Raw genomic sequence first — 26,111 nt, forward strand, 5'->3', positions numbered from 1 at the left:
CCCCTAGCTCGTGCCTTCATGGTTGATTGCTTGACATAGGGTCCAAGTGCTCTGGATCATGTTCGTTCCAAAAATCACGTTCCTGAAGGTTTCATTCCGTTTAGACTCCGTTTGATTTTATTTTTCTGCGAAACCCTAAAATAGGCAAAAAAATAGCAATTCTGGGCTGGGCCTCCGGTTAATAGGTTAGTCCCAAAAATAATATAAACGTGTATAATAAAGCCCAATAATGCCCAAAACAGGATATAATATAGCATGGAACAATCAAAAATTATAGATACATTGGAGACGTATCACCCACTTCGTAGGCCTCACAATATAACAGCTGTGTGTTCGCATGTCAAGCGCTGGGAAAATTGCAGGTGATATGAAGCTTTCCAAGCTCCCATGATACGGGCTTCCGAGAGCCCTAGGATCTAAGATCGAACGGTTGCATGGCGTGATTCTAGACCTATGGGTGAATATCCTATCCTGGAGGGTTATTCTGCAAATTTTCAATGTCGCGGGATTTCCGCGGCCACCTATGGGACCGAGACGCCCTGTAACTCCCCGTATGTAACTTGCCATATTTGTATTCCAACTCTTGCCATTTTCGGCACTAAGTTATGATATTCCCTCGTGGTTGGGTTTTGTCTTCGTTCTGCATTTTGTCCATGTCATGCATCTCATATCATGTCATCATGTGCATCGCATTTGCATACGTGTTTGTCTCATGCATCCGAGCATTTCCCCGTTGTCCGTTTTGCATTTCGGCACTCCTATGTCCTCCGGCGTCCCCTTTTGCCTCTTTTCGTGTGAGAGTGTTAAACGTTCTCAGATTGGACCAAGATTTTCCAAGAGGCCTTGGTATACTACCGGTAGACCGCCTGTCAAGTTTCGCGCCATTTGGACTTCGTTCGATACTCCAACGGTTAACCGAGGAACCGTAAAGGCCTCGTGTGTGTTGCAGCCCAACACCCCTCTAAAGTGGCCCAAAACCCATATAAACCCCCTCCATCCTCTCGGCCGTTCGATCACGATCGTGTGGCCGAAAACCGCACTACATTTGGAGTCTCCTAGCTCCCTTTACCTATAAATATGTGCCCCTCCCGGATTTTTTCGCGCAGGCCAAACCCTAAACCTAGTCCCTCTCCGCGCCGGACATGTCCAGCCGCTGCCGGACGTTTTCCGCCGCCGCCCACACCCATTAGCGTGCCTCCACCTATCCCGCGCACCGCCCCCGCAGCCCGCCAGGCCCGCGCGGGGCCCTCCCCGACCCGCGCGCCCGCCGCCGCCTGTCGCCCGGCCCCGCGCCTCGTGCCGCCCGCTCCCTCGCCACGCAGCCGCCTCGCTCCCTCGCCATCGTTGCGCCGCCACCTCGCCGCCCGCCGCCGAGCACGCCGGCTCTGGCGACGCCCCACGCCAGCTCCGCTGCCGACCGATCTCCTCCTTGCCCGCGGCCGCGCCGCTCGCCGCCACCTCGCCGCCTCCCCTGCTCCTCGTCGCCGGCGAGCGGATCCGGCAAGCTCCGGCCACTGCCCCGTCTTCTCTGGCGAAGCTCCGACATGCCTTGAAAACCGTGCCTCAAATCTGGATCCAGAGAGAGGGTTGACCCCTTTTTCTCACTAAGTCATTTCCTATGCATATTTTCTAGACATGTTCATGGCACCATATCTCATCATCTGTAGCTCCGTTTTGCGCGTGTGATATATCAAATTGTTCGTCTGGATGTGCTCTTAATTTCATTCCATTGTACCATGCTTGTTTGAGTCCATCTTGATGCCCTAAATGCTGTTGCAAAGAGTGCTATATAATGTTAGTTTATGTTTCTTATCAGATTATGGACATTTGTCATTTTTGCCAGGATTAATGTGTGCCTCCTATGAACTTGAGCCCTACATGTGTTTTGGGCTATGTCATGCCATCTTTACAGGGGTGCATGCCATGCATTTTTGTGATCAATGTGGGGACTAGCACAAGCATGCAAAGTAGCTCTCGTGATGTTGCTGTTTTCAGGGACTTAGAATTCTTCTAAGTCATTTCCCTGATGTTATTTTTATGCCATGTACTCATGTTGCTACAGAGTGTTCCATGCCTCTTTTGAGCATGTTCAGTAAGGATGATTTTGAGATATTGTTATGTTCTATCCATCCATGTCTTTGTTTGCAATTATGGAGTACCGTAGCATGACTCAATCTTACTCTACTTTTGCTATAAGATGTTCCTGGCAGATTGTTTACATGTTGTTCAATTTTGCCAAGGTTGTTGTAGTTGATCCATGCATGCTATGAGGTTTTTCTTGCCATGTTTAGCTTATTGATCATGTCTTCTTGCTGGGTGTATGCTTAGTTTGTCATTCAATGCCTTGTGGTGAGTGCTTCGAGCTCGCAAACATGCCTACGTAACTCTTTTTTTTGCCATGTCTAGTTTTCTGCTAAGTCTGAATCTGTTAATGAAACTTACTATGTTTACATGGGTGCCATCATATCTTCTGATCCTTTTTGGCTTATGGTCAGTAAGGGACTTTTGTTAAATGCTTTGAGTAGTTTCATGCCATGCCTTTTTTTGCTATGATATGTTCCTGTAGCATGTTGTTATCTTGCTCTAAACATTGCTTCCTGATGTTAAATCCTGACATGTTATTTTCACTAAGTCTGTGAACCTGATATCTTTTGCACTTTTGCCATGATTGTTTGAACCTGCTATTGTGTGTTTTAGCCGTAGCTCAGTGTTCATCTTTTGTCAAGAATCTTGAGTGGATCACTTCCATGTGCTTTGTTGTTATGTTAGAGTGGAGTAGCTTAATTTCTTGTTGCATTCTAGATGGCATCGTGCTGTTAATCGCAGAATAGTGCCATTATTGTTTTGCTTGCCATTTGCAAACCGTGCATCCGATTCTAGTGATCTTTCTATCGATTTAGACCGAAATCAACTCATATTTCCAGCGGCGCACTTGGTTTGCCAAGTTGAGGCCTGGTTCAATCTTTCCCTTCCGAAGCACGCATATGCATTGCATATTACCTCTCGCATATCATGCCTTGTTATGCATCATGTTGCTTGCGCATTGCATCGTGGTTGATTGTGGTTCCCTTTGCTTGTGTTCTTGCTTTTGGTAGAGCCGGGAGACGAGTATGTGATCGAGGAACCCGTTTAGTACACTTACGAGGATCAAGCTTACGTCAACTCGGAGAACTTTGCAGGCAAGATGACCATACCCTCAAAATCACTTCTATCTTTGCTTGCTAGTTGCTCACTCTATTGCTATGCCTATGCCGCGATACCTACCACATGCTTTATCATGCCTCCCATATTGCCATGTCAAACCTCTAACCCAGCTTGTCCTAGCAAACCGTTGTTTGTCTATGTTACCGCTTTGCTCAGGCCCTCTTATAGCGTTGCTAGTTGCAGGTGAAGATTGGAGTTTGTTCCTTGTTGGAACATGTTTATTGTTGGGATATCATTATTATATCTTGTTGATTTTAATGCACCTATATACTTGGTAAAGGGTGGAAAGCTCGGACTTATGCCTGGTGTTTTGTTCCACTCTTGCCGCCCTAGTTTCCGTCATACCGATGTTATGTTCCTTGATTTTGCGTTCCTTACGCGGTTGGGTTATCATGGGAACCCCTTGACAGTTCGCCTTGAATTAAACTCCTCCAGCAAGGCCCAACCTTGGTTTTACATTTGCCTAACAACCTATAACCTTCCCTTGGGTTTTCGCGAGCCCGAGGGTCATATTTCTTTTAACCTCCCCGGGCCAGTGCTCCTCTGAGTGCTGGTCCGAAATGGGCAGCCTGCGGGGCCACCTCGAGGCAACTCGAGGGTTGGTTTTACTCGTAGCTTGACCTATCCAGTGTGCCCTGAGAACGAGATACGTGTGACTCCTATCGGGATTTGTCGGCACATCGGGCGGCTTTGCTGGTCTTGTTTTGCCATTGTCGAGATGTCTTTTAACCAGTATTCCGAGTCTGATCGGGCCGTCCTGGGAGAAGGAATATCCTTCGTTGACCGTGAGAGCTTGTGATGGGCTAAGTTGGGACACCCCTACAGGGTTTTGAACTTTCGAAAGCCGTGCCCGCGGTTATGGGAAGATGGGAGTTTGTTAATATCCGGTTGTAGAGAACTTGAAACTTAACTTAATTAACATGGATCAACTGCGTGTGTAGCCGTGATGGTCTCTTTTCGGCGGAGTCCGGGAAGAGAACACGGTCTCGTGTTATGCTTGAACGTAAGTAGTTGTAGGATCACTTCTTGATCATAGATTCTCGACCGTGCTTTGGCCTTCTCTTCTCGCTCTCATTTGCGTATGTTAGCCACCATATATGCTAGTGCTTGCTGCAGCTCCACCTCATACCTTTTCCCTACCCATAAGCTTAAATAGTCTTGATCGCGAGGGTGTGAGATTGCTGAGTCCCCGTGACTCACAGTTTACTTCCAAAACCAGATGCAGGTGCCGATGATACCATTCCAGGGGATGCGACTGAACTCAAGTGGGAGTTCGATGAGAACTTAGGACGTTACTATGTTTCCTTTCTAGATGATCAGTAGTGGAGCCCAGCTGGGGCGATCAGGGATCTTATGCATTTGGGGTTGTCTTTATTTTGGTTCCATAGTCGGACCTTGATTGTATCTGGATGATGTAATGCCATATTTATGTATTGTGTGAAGTGGCGATTGTAAGCCAACTATGTACCTCTTTCTTATTCAGTACATGGGATGTGTAAAGATTACCCCTCTTGTGACATGCCTACAATGCGGTTATGCCTCTAAGTCGTGCTCCGACACGTGGGAGATATAGCCGCATCGTGGGTGTTACAAGTTGGTAATCAGACCCTTCCCCGACTTAGGAGCCCCTTGCTTGATCGAATCGCTGGCGTTGTTGAGTCTAGAAAAATGTTTTGACTCTTTTAGGATTATATATATCGGAGAGTAGGATTCTTTTACTCCTCAGTCCCTTCATCGCTCTGGTGAGGCATCCTGACGTAGAGTTTTGACTCTTCTCTTCTGATACGTCCATTTTGCATCATGCTTTTATATCGATATTTATTGCATTATGGACTGTTATTTCACTTTATGTCATAATACTTATGGCTATTCTCTCTTATTTTACAAGGTTTACATAAGGAGGGAGAATGCCGACAGCTGGAATTCTGGGCTGCAAAAGGAGCAAATATTACCTATTCTACACAACTCCAAAAGTCCTGAAGCTCCACGGAACCTCTTAAAATAAATAAAGAAAAATCCTTGCCAAAGATGAAGGCCAGGGGCCCACACCCTGCTCATGGGGGTGGGGGGCGCCCCCCCTTGGGCGCGCCCCCTACCTCGTGGGCCCCCCTGGTGGGTCTCCGATGTCCATCTTCTGCTATATGAAGTCTTTCGATGACAAAAAAATCAGAAGGAACCTTTCAGGACGAGACTCCGCCGCCACGAGGCGGAACCTTGGCGGAACCAATCTAGAGCTCCGGCAGAGCTGTTCTGCCGGGGATACTTCCCTTCGGGAGGGGGAAATCATCACCATCGTCATCACCAACGCTCCTCTCATCGGGAGAGGGCAATCTCCATCAACATCTTCACCAGCACCATCTCATCTCCAAACCCTAGTTCATCTCTTGTACCCAATTCTTGTCTCAAAGTCCGGGATTGGTGCTAGTAGGTTGCTAGTAGTGTTGATTACTCCTTGTAGTTGATGCTAGTTGGTTTATTTGGTGGAAGATCATATGTTCAGATCCTATATGCATATTATTTCTTCTTTGATTATGAACTACTAGCTTGATGAGAGTAGTTGCCATGGAGGATCAAGAAGTCACCTCTTGCCTCCGAGCTGGGTTCACGATGGGGGAACTACAGAGCTCAGCTATTCCAAACTCGGTTATCCCTTCTAATGTTAGATTTCTTTCTTATGAAAATATGAAGAGGAGTGTCACTTGTTCTCCCGCAGCTATGCAACACCCTTGGGTGCAAGGAGATTTAGCTGTCACAGGAAAGCTTCGTAAGGAAATAATGGACCTCAAACAGCAAGTCAATAAGCTCGAGGAGGAGAACCGCATCCTGAGGGGAATCATCGCCAAGAATATTACACCGACAACAAAGAAGGAGACATAATCACATGGGTATGGGCACTCCCCTTGGCAACTTCCAAGCTTGGGGGAGGTGCCCCGGTATCGTATCACAATCACAACTCCTATCTTTACCGTTTTTTTCTTATTTCGATCCTATTAGTAGTATCTTGATCTAGTAGAATAAATTTTATGGCATGATCTAGAATAAATTTTATGGCATGATCTAGAATAAATTTTATGGCATGATCTAGTTTTGAGTTTGCTTTATGATCTCTCTTTGTAATCGAGTCCGTGATTTATATATGATAAAGATTAGTGTTGAGTCAAGGGCTTGATTATTTTGCCATGATCTTGGGTGAATAAAAGAAAAGAGAAAAAGAACAAAAAGAAACAAAGAGTTCATATTGGTCTTATTGAGAGTAATGACTTCACATAGGAAGAGTATGATGATTAAAAGTTGTTGGGAGTTGGCAGACATAGCTTTGGTCATTGTTGCAATTAATAGGAAGTAATAAGGAAAGAGAGTTTTTCACATATAGATATATTATCATTGACATCTTTTATGATTGGGAGCACTCATTAAAATATGACATGCTAAAGAGTTGATGTTGGACAAGGAAGACAACGTAATGAGTTATGTCTTTCTTATATCTGAGATAAAGTATGTTTTCATGGATCCTCTAACTTGTTGAGCTTGCCTTCACCCCTCATGCTAGCCAAATTCTCAGCACCAAGTAGAAATACTACTTGTGCTTCCAAATACGCTTAAACCAGTTTTTCCATGAGAGTCCACCATATCTACCTATGGATTGAGTAAGATCCTTCAAGTAAGTTGTCATCAGTGCAAAGCAATAAAAATTGCTCTAAATATGTATGATTGATTGGTGTGGGAGAAATAAGCTTTATACGATCTTGTGATGTGGAAGTAATAAAAGCGACAAACTACATAATAAAGGTTCATATCACAAGGGACAATATAAAGTGACGTTCTTTCGCATTGAGATTTTGTGCATCCAACCATAAAAGCGCATGGCAACCTCTGCTTCCCTCTGCGAAGGGCCTATCTTTTATTATTATCTTCTACCTTATGCAAGAGTCACGGTGATATTCACATTTCCTTTTTCATTTTATCCTTTGGCAAGCTCAGCATGTTGGAAAGAACATGATATATATATATATATAATTGGATGCAGGGGAGCATGAACCATTATTGTTGACATTACCCTTGAGGTAAAAGGTTGTGGGGCAAAACTATAAGCCCCTATCTTTCTCTGTGTCCGATTAAAACTTCATAACCACAAGTATTGCGTGAGTGTTAGCAATTATGAAGGACTAAATGATAGTTGAGTATATGGACTTGCTTTTTAGCTCTGACATAGACTCTTTCCGATGTTACGATAAATTGCAATTGCTTCAGTGACTGAGATTATAGTTTGTTGGAGCCCAATAAGGTTTATGATTTATACTCTTGCATTGTGAATAGATCATGACTTGAACATAAGTAATCATATGACAAAATCTATATATGTTGCTGTTATGAGAATAATCATGATGCCTTCATGTCCGTATTTTATTTTTTATCGACGCCTCTACCTCTAAACATGAGGACATATTTATTGTTATCAGCTTCTCGCTTGAGGACAAGCGAGGTCTAAGCTTCGGGGAGTTGATACGTCCATTTTGCATCATGCTTTTATATCGATATTTATTGCATTATGGACTGTTATTTCACTTTATGTCACAATACTTATGGCTATTCTCTCTTATTTTACAAGGTTTACATAAGGAGGGAGAATGCCGGCAGCTGGAATTCTGGGCTGGAAAAAGGAGAAAATATTAGAGACCTATTCTGCGCAACTCCAAAAGTCCTGAAACTCCACGGAACCTCTTGAAATAAATAAAGAAAAATCCTCGCCAAAGATGAAGGCCAGGGGCCTACACCCTGCTCACGAGGGTGGGGGGCGCCCCCCCTACCTCATGGGCCCCATGGTGGGTCTCCGACGTCCATCTTCTGCAATATGAAGTATTTCGATGAGAAAAAAAATTAGAAGGAACTTTTCGGGACGAGACTCCGCCGCCACGAGGCGGAACCTTGGCGGAACCAATCTAGAGCTCCGGCAGAGCTGTTCTGCCGGGGATACTTCCCTCCGGGAGGGGGAAATCATCACCATCGTCAGCACCAACGCTCCTCTCATCGGGAGAGGGCAATCTCCATCAACATCTTCACCAGCACCATCTCATCTCCAAACCCTAGTTCATCTCTTGTATCCAATTCTTGTCTCAAAGTCCGGGATTGGTGCTAGTAGGTTGCTAGTAGTGTTGATTACTCCTTGTAGTTGATGCTAGTTGGTTTATTTGGTGGAAGATCATATGTTCAGATCCTATATGCATATTATTGCTTCTTTGATTATGAACATGAATATGCTTTGTGAGTAATTATGTTTGTTCTTGAGGACAAGGGAGAAGTCTTGCTATTAGTAGTCATGTGAATTTGGTATTCGTTTGATATTTTGATAAGATGTATGTTGTCTAGCCTCTAGTGGTGTTATGTGAACGTCGACTACATAACACTTCACCATTATTTGGGCCTAGAGGAAGGCATTGAGAATTAATAAGTAGATGATGGGTTGCTAGAGTGACAGAAGCTTAAACCCTAGTTTATGCGTTGCTTCGTAAGGGGCTGATTTGGATCCATATGTTTCATGCTATGGTTAGGTTTACCTTAATACTTTTGTTGTAGTTGCGGATGCTTGCAATAGAGGTTAATCATAAGTGGGATGCTTGTTCAAGTAAGAACAGCACCGAAGCACTGGTCCACCCACATATCAAATTATCAAAGTATCAAACGCGAATCATATGAACATGATGAAAACTAGCTTGACGATATTCCCATGTGTCCTCGGGAGCGCTTTTCCTATTATAAGAGTTTGTTTCAGCTTGTCCTTTGCTACAAAAAGGATTGGGACACCTTGCTGCACTTTATTTACTTTTGTTACTTGTTTCTCATTACAATGTATCTTATCACAAAACTATATGTTACCACTTATTTTAGTACTTGCAGAGAATACCTTGCTGAAAACTGCTTATCATTTCCTTCTGCTCCTCGTTGGGTTCGACACTCTTACTTATCAAAAGGACTACGATAGATCCCCTATACTTGTGGGTCATCATCTTCTCAAATTCCACTAAATTTTTTTAGGATCATGCGGGTATCTTGGAATCGTTCCGATGGTTTTGTGACGAGAACATTGTTCTTGGTGCCTCCTGACATTTAGGGGTTGTGGCAGTGTCCCAGGGAGTTAAGCTCCGAGGTGTTGTCGTCACAATTTTATCGTTGCAGTTCTGGAATACCTAAGTTTCGCCGACATCGAAAAATCTCCTTTATGCAGTTGTTGGTGAGATAACCTCGACGCCACCCAGTACTGGGGCGGGAGTTCGGGAGTATTGCCATAACTCGTATAACGGATGCTTTTCGAAGGTTGAGGTAAATGATTTCCGAAGGTTTCTTGGTTATGTGTTGAAGGATGGATATAGCTGGATGTAGGATTTGCTAGTTTTGGGTGAGATATTATGCTTCCCCTGCATCCCCAACACCTGATTGCATAACCGGAAAGTTTCGGGAGTTTCATAGGTGGGAATTCATGTAGCTCTAGGATTTCTTCCGCGGATATTTGGTTTGTGATTGGGTAATCCTTACCAAGTATTTGTTCATGTCCGTACCTTGTTGTTTTATTCATCTATCTCTATCTAAGTGGCTTCTAAATTTATGGAAGTGTGACCATTTAATTTGGAATTCATTCGTTCATTCTTGTTCGAATGTTAGGACTATATGTTGCAATTTCGATCCTTTTGATTCAGCTTGAATATATGTCTTTCAAGATGCTAACGGATGTCACCCTCTTTAGGATGGCTCCTCCAACGCGTCAGAATCCGGAACCACCGCCACCACCTCCACCTCCGGAGGCATGGCAAGCTGTGATGGCTGCTACCAACGCCAACACGCAGCTGATTATGCAACTCTTGCAAGAGCGCAACCAAGGAAATCAAGGCAATGGCAACAATCAAACTCAGTTTGCTACCCTCAACCAGTTCCTCGCAAACCAGTCAAAGACCTTCAGTAACTGTGTCGAGGCCACAGACGATGATGATTGCCTCGTGGATATCTGCAAACATTTTGTGTGTAGCAACTTCAGGCCTGAGGACTTTGTCAAGTTTGCTTTGTTCCAACTCAAAGACCAAGCTGCTGAGTGGTATCAACAATACAAAGATTCCAGAGGAGGTCGTGTGATTACCTGGGATGATTTCCGCCAAGACTTCAGAGCTCACCACATTCCTCAAAGTGTTGTCGAGAGGAAGCGTGAGGAGTTATGCAATCTGAAGCAAGGCAGCTTGTCTGTTTACCAATACAACATCATGTTCCAGAAGCTCGCTCGCTTCGCCAAGCAAGACGTCCCTGACGAGAAGAGCATGATTTATCAGTTCAGAGGTGGCCTCAGAGAAGATATGCAACTAGCCCTCATGCTTTTTGAGCCGAAAAAGTATGATGAATTCTACAACATGGCATTAAAGCAAGAGGCCGCTCAGCTCAAGTGCGATTCTTCCAAGAAGAGAGTCAGGGATGCAACTCCTTCTTCTTCTTCAACTCAAGTGGCAGCTAAGCAGCAAAAGTATTGGTTGCCTCCTCCTCCTCCGTTCCGTCAGCCTTATCAGCAGAAGAGCAAAGATGGCAATGGATCTTCCCACCGACCCAACCCAGGCTTTCAGAACAAAACTTTGTCTCATGCTCCAAGGTCAAGTGCTCCGTATCACCGGCCGCTCTCAGAGGTCACTTGCAACAAGTGTCAGCAGAAGCGTCACTATGCAAACAAATGTTTCAACCAGAGGCGTCTTCCACCTCCTCCTCCTGTGAGATCTGCCAGCAATGCAGTGGTCAAGCATAATCCCAAGCATGCCAAGGTCAACATGATGAACGCAGCTCAGGTAGAGGACTCGTCAGAAGTGATCATGGGTAACCTTCCTGTTAATGATATTCCTGCAAAAGTTCTTTTTGATACTAGTGCATCGCATTGTTTCATGTCAAGGCCATTTTTTGCCAAGAACGAATTTACTTCTTCTCATTTGGGCAAAACCATGGATATCGTTTCTCCGGGTAAACAGTTGAGTGCCAGTTTGGTGGTTCCAGATGTTTCTATTAAGATGGGTGACTATAAGTTTCTGTCTTCTCCAATGGTCCTTGGTAACTCGGATATTGATCTAATTCTCGGCATGGACTGGCTTTCTAAGCACAAGGCTCAACTTGATTGTGCTGCCAGGCAGATTCAATTGACACACTCGTCTAAGGATGTGATCGTCTTTGTCGCTCGTGATGATACCATTCGACTGTTTTCTCTCAATGAGAAGGGCGAGTTGAATGCCATCTCTCAGATTCCAGTCATTTGTGAATATCGAGACGTCTTTCCAGAAGAGCTTCCAGGAATGCCTCCTCACCGGCCAGTTGAATTCATCGTCAATCTTGAGCCTGACACGAAACCTGTTTGCAAACGTCCTTACAAGCTTGGACCAGAAGAGTTGAAGGAGCTGAAGAAACAACTCGATATTCAAGAGCGTATGGGTCTCATCCGACCAAGTTCTTCTCCTTGGGGTTGTGGTGTTCTTTTTGTCAAGAAGAAGGATGGCACGGACCGACTTTGTGTCGACTATCGTCCGTTGAACAAGAAGACCATAAATAACAAGTACCCACTTCCCAACATCAATGAGCTTTTCGAACAACTCAAAGGTGCTCAAGTATTCTCCAAGCTTGACCTCCGTATGGGCTATCATCAGATTCACATTCGTGAACAAGACATCCCCAAGACAGCATTCAGACCAAGCTATGGTTCTTATGAATACACTGTCATGTCTTTTGGCCTTGTCAATGCTCCTCCAACATTCTCTCGCATGATGAACTTCATCTTCAAACCATACACAAATGACTTCGTCTTGGTCTATCTTGATGACATTTTGGTCTTTTCCAAGAACAAGGAGGATCATGCCAAGCACTTGAGATTGGTGCTTGACAAACTCAGAGAACATCAGTTCTACGCAAAGTTTTCAAAGTGCGAGTTTTGGCTCGATGAGGTTCTCTACCTTGGGCATATCATCTCCGCCAAGGGCATAGCTGTTAATCCTGAGAAGGTGTCTGCAATTGAGAATTGCGAACTGCCTCAGAATGTGAAGCAACTCCGCAGCTTCCTTGGGCTCGCAAGCTATTGTCGAAGGTTCGTTGAAAATTTCTCTAAGATCGCGAAGCCTCTTTCCAACCTCCGCCAGAAGCACGTGAAGTATGTCTGGACGCCTGAATGTGACATCGCTTTCAACACCCTCAAAGAGAAGTTAGTCACAGCTCCAATTCTGAATCCTCCTGATGAATCCAAACCATTCGAGATTTTCTGTGATGCTTCCCTGCAAGGTCTCGGTGCTGTGTTAATGCAAGAGAAGAAAGTTGTGGCCTATACCTCTCGCCAGTTGAAGTCCAACAAAAAGAACTATCCAACTCATGACCTCGAGTTAGCGGCAGTTGTTCATGCTCTTTTAACTTGGAGACATCTCTTGTTGGGAAGAAAAGTGGACATCTTCACTGATCATAAGAGCCTCAAGTACATCTTCACTCATCCCAACCTCAACCTCAGGCAGACTCATTGGGTCGAAATGATTCAAGAGTATAATCTGAGTAGGCAAGGCCAATGTCATTGCTGACGCTTTGAGCAGGAAGGCTTACTGCAACAGTTTGATTCTCAAGCCCTTCCAACCGGATCTTTGTGAAGCTTTCCGCAAACTTAGTCTCCAAGTTGTTCCTCAAGGATTCCTTGCCAACCTCCAAGTCTCTCCTACTTTGGAAGATCAAATTCACGAGGCTCAACTTCTTCATGCTATGGTGAAGAAGGTGAAGATTGGGATTGCCAAGAGCCAACCCAAGTACAAGTGCTATCGCCTTGATGACAAAGATACTCTTTTCTTCAAGGAACGAATTGTTGTTCCTAAAGGTGACCTTCGGAAAGTCATTATGAACGAGGCTCACAATTCACTCCTATCTAATCCTCCTGGAAGTACAAAGATGTACCATGAACTCAAGCAGTCGTATTGGTGGACTCGAATGAAGCGCGAGATTGCTCAGTTCGTGAATGAATGTGAGATCTACAGAAGAGTGAAGGCAGAACACCAACGACCAGCTGGTCTCCTCCAACCTCTTGCCATTCCAGAATGGAAGTTTGACCATATTGAGATGGACTTCGTGACTGGATTTCCCAAGTCCAAGCGTGACAATGATGCTATCTTCGTTGTCATCGACAAGCTCAGTAAAGTGGCTCATTTTCTTCCTATCAAAGAATCTATCACAACAGCTCAGTTGGCAGAGCTGTATACCTCCAGGATTGTCTCCTTGCACGACATTCTGCAGTTGATTTCTTCAGATTGTGGAAGCATCTTTACTTTTAAGTTCTGGGATTCCTTTCAGAAGGCCATGGGCACCAGCATTCGCTTCAGCACAGCCTTTCATCCTCAAACCAGTGGACAAGTCGAGCGAGTTAATCAAATTCTTGAAGATATGCTCAGGGCTTGTGTCATTTCTTTCGGTATGAAGTGGGAAGATTGTCTTCCATATGCCGAGTTCTCCTACAACAACAGCTTCCAAGCGAGTTCGGGCAAGGCCCCATTCGAGGTTCTGTATGGCAGAAAGTGCCGTACTCCTCTTAATTGGTTAGAGACTGGTGAACGCCAACTTCTTGGCAATGACTTGATCACAGAGGCTGAAGAAATGTGCAAAGTCATTCGTGAAAATCTCAAAGCCGCGCAATCGCGGCAAAAGAGTTACTATGATAGCAAGCATCGTGACTTGGCTTTCGAGATCGAAGACCATGTCTACCTCCGCGTCTCTCCAATGAAAGATACTCGTCGCTTCGGTATCAAAGGGAAGCTTGCCCCTAGATATGTGGGTCCTTTCAAGATCGTTGGAAAAAGAGGCAACCTCGCCTATCAACTTGAGCTTCCATCCAACTTTGCAAACGTGCACAATGTGTTTCATGTGTCTCAGCTTCGCAAGTGTTTCAAGACTCCTGACCGCACCATCAACTTCGAAGAGATTGATCTCCAAGAAGACATGTCTTATCATGAGCATCCCGTTGCTATCCTTGAAGAAACTGAGCGCAAGACTCGCAACAAGTCTATCAAATTCCTAAAATTGAAGTGGTCACATCATTCCGACCGTGAAGCCACCTGGGAACGCGAGGACCACCTCCGTTCCGAATATCCGGAGTTTTTCCAGTCTTAGATCTCGGGACGAGATCCTTTCATAATGGTGGAGTGTTGTAACGCCCCGTATGTAACTTGCCATATTTGCATTCCAACTCATTTTTGGCAATAAGTTATGATATTCCCTCGTGGTTGGGTTTTTTCTTCGTTTTGAATTTTGCCCATGTCATCATGTGCATCGCATTTGCATACGTGTTCGTCTCATGCATCCGAGCATTTTCCCCGTTGTTCGTTTTGCATTCCGGCACTCCTATGTCCTCCGGCGTCCCCTTTTACCTCTTTTCATGTGCGAGTGTTAAACATTCTCGGATTGGACCGAGATTTGCCAAGCGGCCTTGGTATAATACCGGTAGACCGCCTGTCAAGTTTCGCGCTATTTGGACTTCGTTTGATACTCCAACGGTTAACCGAGGAACCGTAAAGGCCTCATGTGTGTTGCAGCCCAACACCCCTCCAAAGTGGCCCAAAACCCATCTAAACCAGCTCCATCCTCTCGGACGTTCGATCACGATAGCGTGGCCGAAAACCGCACTTCATTTGGAGTCTCCTAGCTCCCTCTACCTATAAATATGTGCCCCTCCTGGATTTTTTCGCGCAGGCCAAACCCTAAACCTAGTACCTATCCGCGCAGGACATGTCCAGCCGCCGCCGGACATTTTCCGCCGCCGCCCGCACCGCCCATTAGCGCGCTGCCACCTGTCCCGTGCACCGCCCCCGCCACCGTGGCATGCCAGGCCCGCGCGGGGCCCTACCCGGCCCGCGCGCCCGCTGCCGCCTGTCGCCCATCCCCGCGCCTCGCGCCGCCCGCTCCCTCGCCGCACCACTGCCTCGCTCCCTCGCCATTGCCGCGCCGCCGCCTCGCCACCGCCGCGAGCCTTCGCCGCCCGCCGCCGAGCACACCGGCTCCGGCGACGCCCCGCGCCAGCTCCGCTACCGACCGACCTCCTCCTCGCCCGCGGCCGCGCCGCTCGCCGCCACCTCCCCGCCTCCCCTGCTCCTCGTCGCCGGCGAGCGGATCCGGCAAGCTCCGGCCACCACCCCGTCTTCTCCGGTGAAGCTCCGATGTGCCTCGAAAACCGTGCGAGAGAGAGGGTTGACCCCTTTTTCTCACTAAGTCATTTCCTGTGCATATTTTCTAGACATGTTCATGGCACTATATCTCATCATCTGTAGCTCCGTTTGCGCGTGTGATATATCAAATTGTTCCTCTGGATGTGCTCTTCATTTCATTCCATTGCACCATGCTTGTTTGAATCCATCTTGATGCCCTAAATGCTATTGCAAGAGTGCTATATAATGTTAGTTTCTGTTTCTTATCAGATTATGGACATTTATCAGTTTTGCCATGATTAATGTGTGCCTCCTATGAACTTGAGCCCTACATGTGTTTTGGGCTATGCCATGCCATCTTTATAGTGGTGAATGCCATGTATTTTTGTGATCAATTTGGTGACTAGCACAAGCATGCAAAGTAGCTCTCGTGATGTTGTTGTTTTCAGGGACTTAGAATTCTTCTAAGTCATTTCCCTGATGTTATTTTTATGCCATGTACTCATGTTGCTACAGAGTGTTCCATGCCTCTTTTGAGCATGTTCAGTAAGGATGATTTTGAGATATTGTTATGTTCTATCCATCCATGCCTTTGTTTGCAATTATGGAGTACCCTAGCATGACTCAATCTTGCTCTACTTTTGCTATAAGATGTTCCTGGCAGATTGTTTACATGTTATTCAATTTTTCCAAGGTTGTTGTAGTTGATCCATGCATGCTATGAGGTTGTTCTTGCCATGTTTAGCTTCTTGATCATGTCTTCTTGCTGGGTGTATGCTTAGTTTGTCATGCAATGCCTTGTGGTGAGTGCTTCGAGCTCGCAAACATGCCTACGTAACTCTGTTTTTTGCCATGTCTAGTTTTCTGCTAAGTCTGAATCTGTTAACGAAACTTGCTATGTTTACATGGGTGCCATCATATCTTCTGATCCTTTTTGGCTTATGGCCAGTAAGGAGCTTTTGTTATATGCTTTGAGTAGTTTCATGCCATGCCTTGCTTTTCCATGATATGTTCCTGTAGCATGTTGTTATCTTGCTCTAAACATTGCTTCCTGATGTTAAATCCTGACATGTTATTTTCACTAAGTATGTGAACCTGATATCTTTTGCACTTTTGCCATGATTGTTTGAACCTGCTATTGTGTGTTTTAGCCGTAGCTGAGTGTTCATATTTTGTCAAGAATCTTGAGTGGATCACTTCCATGTGCTTTGTTGTTATGTTAGAGTGAAATATCTTAATTTCTTGTTGCATTCTGGATGGCATCGTGCTGTTAATCGCAGAATAGTGCCATTATTGTTTTGCTTGCCATTTGCAAACCGTGCATCCGATTCCGGTGATCTTTATATCGATTTTGACCGAAATCAACTCATCTTTCTAGCAGCGCACTTGGTTTGCCAAGTTGAGGCCTGGTTCAATCTTTCGCTTCTGATGCACGCATATGCATTGCATATTACCTCCCGCATATCATGCCTTGTCATGCATCATGTTGCTTGCGCATTGCACCGTGATTGATTGTGGTTCGCTTTTCTTGTGTTCTTGCTTTGGGTAGATCCGGGAGATGAGTACGTGATCGAGGAACCCGTGGAGTACGCTTACGAGGATCAAGCTTACGTCAACTCGGAGAACTTTGCAGGCAAGATGACCATACCCTCGAAATCACTTCTATCTTTGCTTGCTAGTTGCTCGCTCTATTGCTATGCCTATGTCGCGATACCTACCACATGCTTTATCATGCCTCCCATATTGCCATGTCAAACCTCTAACCCACCTTGTCCTAGCAAACCGTTGTTTGGCTATGTTACCGCTTTGCTCAGCCCCTCTTATAGCGTTGCTAGTTGCAGGTGAAGATTGGAGTTTGTTCCTTGTTGGAACATGTTTATTGTTGGGATATCATTATTATATCTTGTTGATTTTAATTCACCTATATACTTGGTAAAGGGTGGAAGGCTCGGCCTTATACCTGGTGTTTTGTTCCACTCTTGCCGCCCTAGTTTCCGTCATACCGGTGTTATGTTCCTTGATTTTGCGTTCCTTGCATGGTTGGGTTATAATGGGAACCCCTAGACAGTTCGCCTTGAATAAAACTCCTCCAGAAAGGCCCAACCTTGGTTTTACATTTGCCTAACAACCTATAACCTTCCCTTGGGTTTTCGCGAGCCCGAGGGTTATCTTTATTTTAAACCCCCCGGGCCAGTGCTCCTCTGAGTGTTGGTACGAAATGGGTAGCCTGCGGGGCCACCTCGGGGCAACTCGAGGGTTGGTTTTACTCGTAGCTTGACCTATCCGGTGTGCCCTGAGAACGAGATACGTGCGACTCCTATCGGGATTTGTCAGCGCATCGGGCGACTTTGCTGGTCTTGTTTTGCCATTGTCGAGATGTCTTGTAACCAGGATTCCGAGTTTGATCGGGCCGTCCTAGGAGAAGGAATATCCTTCGTTGACCGTGAGAGCTTGTGATGGGCTAAGTTGGGACACTCCTGTAGGGTTTTGAACTTTCGAAAGCCGTGCCCGCAGTTATGGGAAGATGGGTATTTGTTAATATCCGGTTGTAGAGAACTTGAAACTTAACTTAATTAAAATGGATCAACCGCGTGTGTGGCCGTGATGGTCTCTTTTTGGTGGAGTCCGGGAAGAGAACATGGTCTTGTGTTATGCTTGAACGTAAGTAGTTGTAGGATCACTTCTTGATCATAGATTCTCGATCGTGCTTTGGCCTTCTCTTCTCGCTCTCATTTGCGTATGTTAGCCACCATATATGCTAGTGCTTGCTGCAGCTCCACCTCATACCTTTTTCCTACCCATAAGCTTAAATAGTCTTGATCGCGAGGGTGTGAGATTGCTGAGTCCCCGTGACTCACAGTTTACTTCCAAAACCAGATGCAGGTGCCGATGATACCATTCCAGGGGATGCGACTGAACTCATGTGGGAGTTCGATGAGGACTCGGGACGTTACTACATTTCCTTTCTAGACGATCAGTAGTGCAGCCCAGTTGGGGCGATCGGGGATCTTATGCATCTGGGGTTGTCTTTATTTTGGTTTCGTAGTCGGACCTTGATTGTATCTGGATGATGTAATGCCATATTTATGTATTGTGTGAAGTGGCGATTGAGGGAGTCCTGGATTAGGAGGTGTCCGGATGGCCGGACTATACCTTCAGCCGGACTCCTGGCTATGAAGATACAAGATTGAAGACTTCGTCCCGTGTCCAGAAGGGACTTTCCTTGGCGTGGAAGGCAAGCTTGGCGATACGGATATGCAGATCTCCTACCATTGTAACCGACTTTGTGTAACCCTAACCCTCTCCGGTGTCTATATAAACTGGAGGGTTTTAGTCCGTAGGATAACATACACAACATCAATCATACCATAGGTTGGCTTCTAGGGTTTAGCCTCTCCGATCTCGTGGTAGATCTACTCTTGTACTACCCATATCATCAATATTAATGAAGCAGGACGTAGGGTTTTACCTCCACCGAGAGGGCCTGAACCTGGGTAAAACTTCGTGTCCCTTGCCTCCTATTACCATCCGGCCTAGACGCACAGTTCGGGACCCCCTACCCGAGATCCGCCAGTTTTGACACCGACATTGGTGCTTTCATTGAGAGTTCTTCTGTGTCGTCGCCGTCAGGCTTGATGGCTCCTACGATCATCGATAGTGATACGGTCCAGGGTGAAACTTGTCTCCCCGGACAGATCTCTGTCTTCAGCGGCTTTGCGCTGCGGGCCAATTCACTTGGCCATCTGGAGCAGATCGAAAGCTATGCCCCTGGCTGTCAAGTCAGATTTGGAAGTTTAAACTACACGGCTGACATCCGTGGGGACTTGATCTTCGACGGATTCGAGCCACTACCGAACGCGCCGCACTGCCACGACGGGCATGATCTAGCTCTGCCGCCTAACAGTGCCCTGAAGGCCGCACCCGCATCGGCATCGACCCTTAATTCGGAGCCAACTGCGCCGATCGAGGATGGGTGGTTGGACGCCACCTTGGGGGCTGCGATCCTAACGGCGATCGAGCCGAACACCAGCTCCGCACTCCGCGAGACTCATGATTCCAAGGAGACGGACTCCTCTCCGGACTCCGAACCATTAGCGCCTCTGCCGATCGAATCCGATTGGGCGCCGATCATGGAGTTTACTGCCGCGGACATCTTTCAGCACTCGCCCTTTGGCGATATTATAAAATCACTAAAGTCTCTCTCTTTATCAGGAGAGCCCTGGCCGAACTACGGTCAGCGAGATTGGGATGCGGACGATGAAGAAATTCAAAGCCCACCCACCACCCACTTTGTAGCCACTGTTGACGATTTAACTGACATGCTCGACTTCGACTCCGAAGACATCGACGGTATGGACGCGATGAAGGAGACGATGAAGAACCAGCGCCTATTGGGCCCTGGAACGCCACCTCGTCATATGACATATACATGGTGGATGCACCAAAAGATGACGACGAGGAGCGGAAGGACGCACCGAAGGCTTGTTCCCTCGAAAAGCACTCAAAGCGGCGACGCAAGCGCCGCCCCAAATCCCGCCTCGACGGAAATAGCGATCACACGGACCCAGTGCTGGAGCAGGGCGAACCGCTGCCGGACAACGGCAATCCGGATAATCAAACCGAACAAACAAATCCTATCAAGGATAATGGTCCGGACGACATAACGCCGGACAAACACCTGGAGCAGCAGACTGCCCGTAAAAGGCTTGTTGCCACCGTGAGGAGTATGAAAAAGTAGAAGCAAAGGCTCAAGGCTGCGCAAGACACACTCCACATCAGATTGAGTAAAATACTCAACACAGCAGCGATGTACGGCGACAATCCCCCCTCCAAGAGCTACCCAAAGCGGAAGCTACTACCTGAATTCGATGAGGAGGCCTCAGACCCCCCACAACCAAATATCAAAGCAGCAACCTGGTCGGATAGACGACCCCTCTATCAACATAGAGCGGCATATAACGCCACTCACAATACAACACACGACCCATGCGAGGGCTCGCACCCAAAGGACGGCGCAACAAGGTCCATCTATGGACCACGCAAGCGCGCCCCAGCATACAATGCAACACAACAAACATCCGAACAACGCGGTACACCCAACTACAGGGGTGCCGCACACCCCCTATGTTTCACCGATGAGGTGCTGGACCATGAATTTCCAGAGGGATTCAAGCCCGTAAACATAGAGGCATATGACGGAACAACAGACCCTGGGGTCTGGATTGAGGACTATATCCTTCATATCCATATGGCTCGAGGAGATGATCTCCACGCCATCAAGTACTTACCCCTCAAGCTCAAAGGGCCAGCTCGTCACTGGCTCAAAGGCCTCCCCGAAAGCTCCATTGGAAGTTGGGAAGAGCTCGAAGACGCCTTTTGGGCAAATTTTCAAGGGACTTATGTCCGACCTCCGGACGCGGACGATTTGAGTCATATAACTCAACAGCCCGGAGAGTCAGCCTGAAAGCTTTGGAACAGGTTTCTTACTAAAAAGAACCAGATTATCGACTGTCCGGACGCCGAAGCCTTGGCAGCTTTCAAGCATAGCGTCCGTGATGAATGGCTCGCCAGACACCTCGACCAAAATAAGCCGAGAACGATGGCCGCATTAACAAACTTCATGACCCACTTTTGTGCGGGTGAGGACAGCTGGCTAGCCAGATGCAGCACCAGCGACCCCAGTACATCTGAAGTTAGAGATGGAACCGGGAAATCACGGCGCGACAGCAATAACAAATGCCGGAATAAAGATGACAGCACGAAGGGCACGCCAGTATATGCCGGATTCAAAAGCTCTCGGCCAGGTCAAAAGCCGCCCCCTAATGGCACCACGGATGAACTGTCCAGCCTCAACAAAATTCTGGACCAAGTATGTCAGATCCATAGTACCCCTGGTAAACCTGCTAATCATACCCACAGAGAATGTTGGGTCTTCAAGCAGTCCGGCAAGCTCAACGCCGTACACAAGGGGGAGGATACACCAGCTGAAGACGAGGACGAGCCCCCCAAGCAAGACACAGGGGAACAAAAGAAATTTCCACCAGAAGTTAAAACAGTAAATGTGTTACACGTAATCAAGGGAAAAAAACAACGTGGCACTCCCAGGAAAATATACCCAAGTGCCTGTCACCATGAAGTCCTGCCACTGGTCGTCTCAACCGATCACTTTCGACCATCGCGATTACTCAGCAAGTATCCGACACGCAGGATGGGCTGCCCTGGTATTAGACCCAGTAATTGGCGGATATCACTTCACACGAGTCTTGATGGACGGCGGCGGTAGCCTAAACCTAATATATTAGGATACAATCCTCGGGATGGGGTTAGACCCAACACAAATTCGCCATAGCAATACTACCTTTAAAGGAGTAACGCCAGGCCCAGGGGCTCGTTGTACGGGCTCCCTCCTACTACAAGTTATATTCGCCACCCTCGATAACCTCCGTCGCGAGCATTTAACTTTCCACATCGCTCCGTTTCAAAGTGGCTATCAAGCACTGCTCAGACGCGAAGCTTTCACTTGCTTTAATGCAATACCACACTACGCCTCCCTCATACTCAAGATGCCCGGTTCACGTGGCATCATTACAGTGCACGGAAATATCAAGCGATCTCTGCGTGCCGAAGAGAGTGAGGCTGCCTTGGCAGCCACACACTAAAGGCGCCCGGACCAGCGAAAGCATCCAATAGGTCGTCAAGACCTCAGGCTCAACACGCGCAGACAAGTGGCAATTTCTTCTCATCTTCAATTATGCATGGTTTCTTTAACAAACTATCCTTTTGCACGACAACTTTTTCACCTAAATTCCTCTCTTTTACAGATGATCATCATGCTACACCCATCCAGGATACGGCACAACAGAGACACAGGCGCAGACATGCAGCAGGGACCCGCTCCAAGGATTCTTTTTAGATTAAGACCCTGCGTAAACCTTTTTTACTGTCTCTTGTTGATACATATCCACCGTTGAGAAGGATGCTGACGTCTTGGCATGTGGCCACGCCAGAACAATGCACGTACCTGGACACAAGGGGCTTCTTACAAAGGCCATTATTTAGGCCCGGTTTATACCACAAATACCGAATACCTTAGGGAGTGTTCGGCGTCGCGAGTTTGGCCCTATATGCATCAGCTCCGAATCATTGTCTTTGGTCAAATGTTGGGTTTTCCCGGCTCCTGTGTTTTGGTGCCTTACGTTCCGCTTTACCGGCTAAGGTAGCACCAGGAGAACTACTGCGATTGTGCCCTGGTTCATCCGGACGAGCACCTCAGTAGAGAAAGCCGAAAACTGACTGTCATGATATACCGTGAGACTGGTCAACCACTCGATGACCTGTTGGAATGTTAGAATTCCTCCGCCTTAACGAAGGGCTGTTTTCCGGCCAGGCATGTACGCACCCCGGGATCGGGAAAGTGCGGAGCCACCAGGGGCTATTTAGTAGCCCCACTGTCAAACTCCTATGGCTAAGTGAAAGTGCTAAAGCATTATAGTCCTATTGCCTCGCTCACTCCGCTATCACCTCCTTAATAGGACCAAGATGTTGGGTTAAGTGTGAACGCGTGTTTTTGCGAGCACCTCCGCATTATATGCGTGAGGGTTGAAGCCGATGGCTGCAATCTTTCAAGTTATACACATGTATAGATAAACGGCCGCCTAGGAGGCATCATATTACTTTCAGGCAAAAGTGTAAAAATAGCCTTATAAAAATTTATAAAAGCATTTCGCTTACAATGAGATTACATATCACTCAAACATAATATTTTTTGAGCATAGGGTCTCTATCAAACGAGCACCCTCAAGAACTTCTTCAAAGTAGTGCTCAGCAGCCCTTCGACCTATGGCCGAATCCCGCGCCGCAACAGTGGTAGCATCCATCTCCGCCTAGTATGCTTTAACACGGCAAAGGCCATCCGTGCACCCTCTATGCACGCTGACCTCTTCATCGCATTAATGTGCGGCACCACGTCAAGGAACTGCTGCACCAAGCTCAAATAGCTGTTCGGTTTTGACCTTTCCGGCCATAGCTGATCCACAACAGACCTCATGGAGAGTCTGGACAACCTATTTAGTTCGGCCCATTCGGCTAATTGGTCAGTTAATGAAAGCGGACACTCGGGCGAATGGAATTGTCTTCAAAACAGCTGGTCTACTTCACGGTCCGTCTGACCCTGGAAATACTTGGCCGCATCGGCAGCGCTCGCCGCCAAATCCATATATACATCCTCCGAACTCCACAGCCGATCTAGAGGGGCATACTATGGATCTCCGAACTTCCTCCGCAACATAAAGGACTTCCCAGCTACAATATCCCCGGCTTCCCGCAGCTCCTCCTTCTTTGCCCTCATAGCAGAGCGGAGGTCCTTTCTCGTCGCAGCAGCCTTCTCAAGGTCCGATGCCTTCGCTTGGTTTTCCTTTTCAAGAACCCGACAACGGTCGGCGGGGGCTTTTAATTCTATGGCCATCTTGGCCATCTTGTCTCGGCTCTCGCCATGCGCGGCCTTCTCGGCTTGCAACTCTTCGGCCGCCTTCAAAGCAGCCGCATTACCCAACCTCGCTTGTTCCTTGGCTCGGGCAAGTTCTGCCCACAAGGCTTCAACAGTGGCAGCTCCATCTGTAGTCACAACATATTAAAGATGCTGGCATCATGCTGCTCTTCCTATGTGGCGTTTACCAGATAATGACACTTACCCTGTGCCTCGTCAAGCCTTTTGTTAACAAGCTCGATGTCGGCGTCTGCCGCATCCAACTGCCGTTCTAAATGGGCAAACTCGCTAGTCCGGCTAGCCATCGAAGCTTCCATCACCTGCACATAGAGGCAGTATGGTTATTACCTGGGAATATGATCCTCTGTTCGTCGTCGTTTCCGACGACAACCAGAGTCTCAAGGGCTACTATCTACACAGGGCACACCTAGCATGTGCAGGACTATCATACATTCCTTTACGTACCTCAAAGCCTGTCAGTAGACTCATAAAAGCTTCATGCAATCCGCTTTCGGCGGACGATATTCTCTCCATCACCATATTCATCAGCACAGGGTGTTCATCTGAGATGGCCGCTCGCCCCACCAACTCCCTCAGAACATCCGATCGCACACTAGACGGTGCTGGACTCTTTTGTCTGCTCTCTTCGGGAGCCGGACACTGGGAGCTTCGGGGGTTAATGGGATTATTTTCCGGCCTCACCGGACTCGGAGAGGCCCTCCGCGATGACACTTCAGGGTCGCCCGCTTCTAGAGCTGAGGAGTCCGGAGGAGGCGTTTCGCTCTCCATCATCTCTGGAAGAAGATCCCCCAAAGACGAGCTCATTTGAGAGGGGTTAAGGCCCGAACTGCAAAGATATATGCAGTGGTTATTTTCTCAGAAGAAAAAGATGGCATATCTGTACTATTAAAGTATTTCGGGTCACTTACGACTCGCGGGAGAATTGATCCCCCCGCGGACTTTGTGCGGCAACAGCGCCCCCCAAGGTAGGACCCTCTGTGGGAGACTTCTTCTCCCGTTTGGAAGCTTCGGCTTCCGAATCCCCGGGCGCAGTTCTTTTCCTCTTCTGGTCGTCTTCCTTCATGGAGACGCTCGCTCCCTCGGTTAGAATGGGCAGCATTGGGGGCCCGCATCCACCCGTATTATCCTCCACAATATCTTCCTTCAAGGGCTCCGGGCAAGGTGCAGTCTGGAGCATCTTTTCCAATACCGGATTTTCCAAACCCTCAGGGAGGGGGGCGGAACACCGAATCAACTTCGCCTTTGTTAGCCAGTCCTGGTCAAAAAGCGAACTCTCAGAAATAACTTCGTAACAAAGGAGAGATAGTATGTTCGGCCGGAAGATTCCTTACCTGTTCGGCGGCGCGGTTACTACTCAGGCCCACGTCCTCGGTGATTTCCGAACACTCCACCTAAGGTCCGAAGAATGACTTGTACATCTCCTCATGCATCAGGCCGAGAAAATTTTGAATGACATGTGGTCCCTCGGGATCGAACTCCCACAGGCGAAGAGGCCGGTGTTTGCAAGGCTGGACTTGACGAACCAGCATAACTTGTATTACCGCAACCAAACTGAAATCTCCATTGAAGAGATCTCGAATGCGGCTTTGCAGTATAGGCAAGTCCTTGGCTGGACCCCAGCTCAGACCTTTGCTGATCCATGACATCAGTTGTGGTGGAGGGCCCGAGAGGAAAATAGGGGCGGCCGCCCACTTGGCACTTCTAGGAGCCGTGATGTAGAACCACTCCTGTTGCCACAATTCAGACACCTCTGGGATGGAACCTTTGGGCCACGGAGCTCTCGTCATCTTGCGTATTGAGGCACCTCCACACGCTGCATGTTTCCCCTCGATCATCTTCAGCTTTACTTCAAAGGTCTTGAGCCATAGGCCAAAGTGAGGGGTAACCCGGAGGATGGCCTCGCACACGACAATGAATGCCGTGATATGAAGAAAGCAGTCCGGAGCTAGATCATGGAAGTCTAGCCCGTAATAAAACATCAAACCCCTGACGAAAGGACCAGAGCAAGGCCTAGACCTCGAAGGAAGTGGGAAACGAACACGGCGTTTTCGTTGGGTTCGGGGGTGGGCACGGCCTGCCCTCGGGGAGGCAGCCGATGCAAGATCTCGGCGGTCAGATATCTGGCCTCCCTCAAGTTTTTGATGTCTTCTTCCGTGATGGAGGAAGGCACCCATCGGCCTTGAAGGCTAGATCCGGACATGACCGAAGGTTCGGAGCACCTGACCTGAACT

The sequence above is a fragment of the Triticum urartu genome, chromosome 3A (genome assembly GCF_056163025.1).
Source record: "Triticum urartu cultivar PI428250 chromosome 3A, HENAU_Tu73, whole genome shotgun sequence".
Classification (NCBI taxonomy): Eukaryota; Viridiplantae; Streptophyta; class Magnoliopsida; order Poales; family Poaceae; genus Triticum; species Triticum urartu.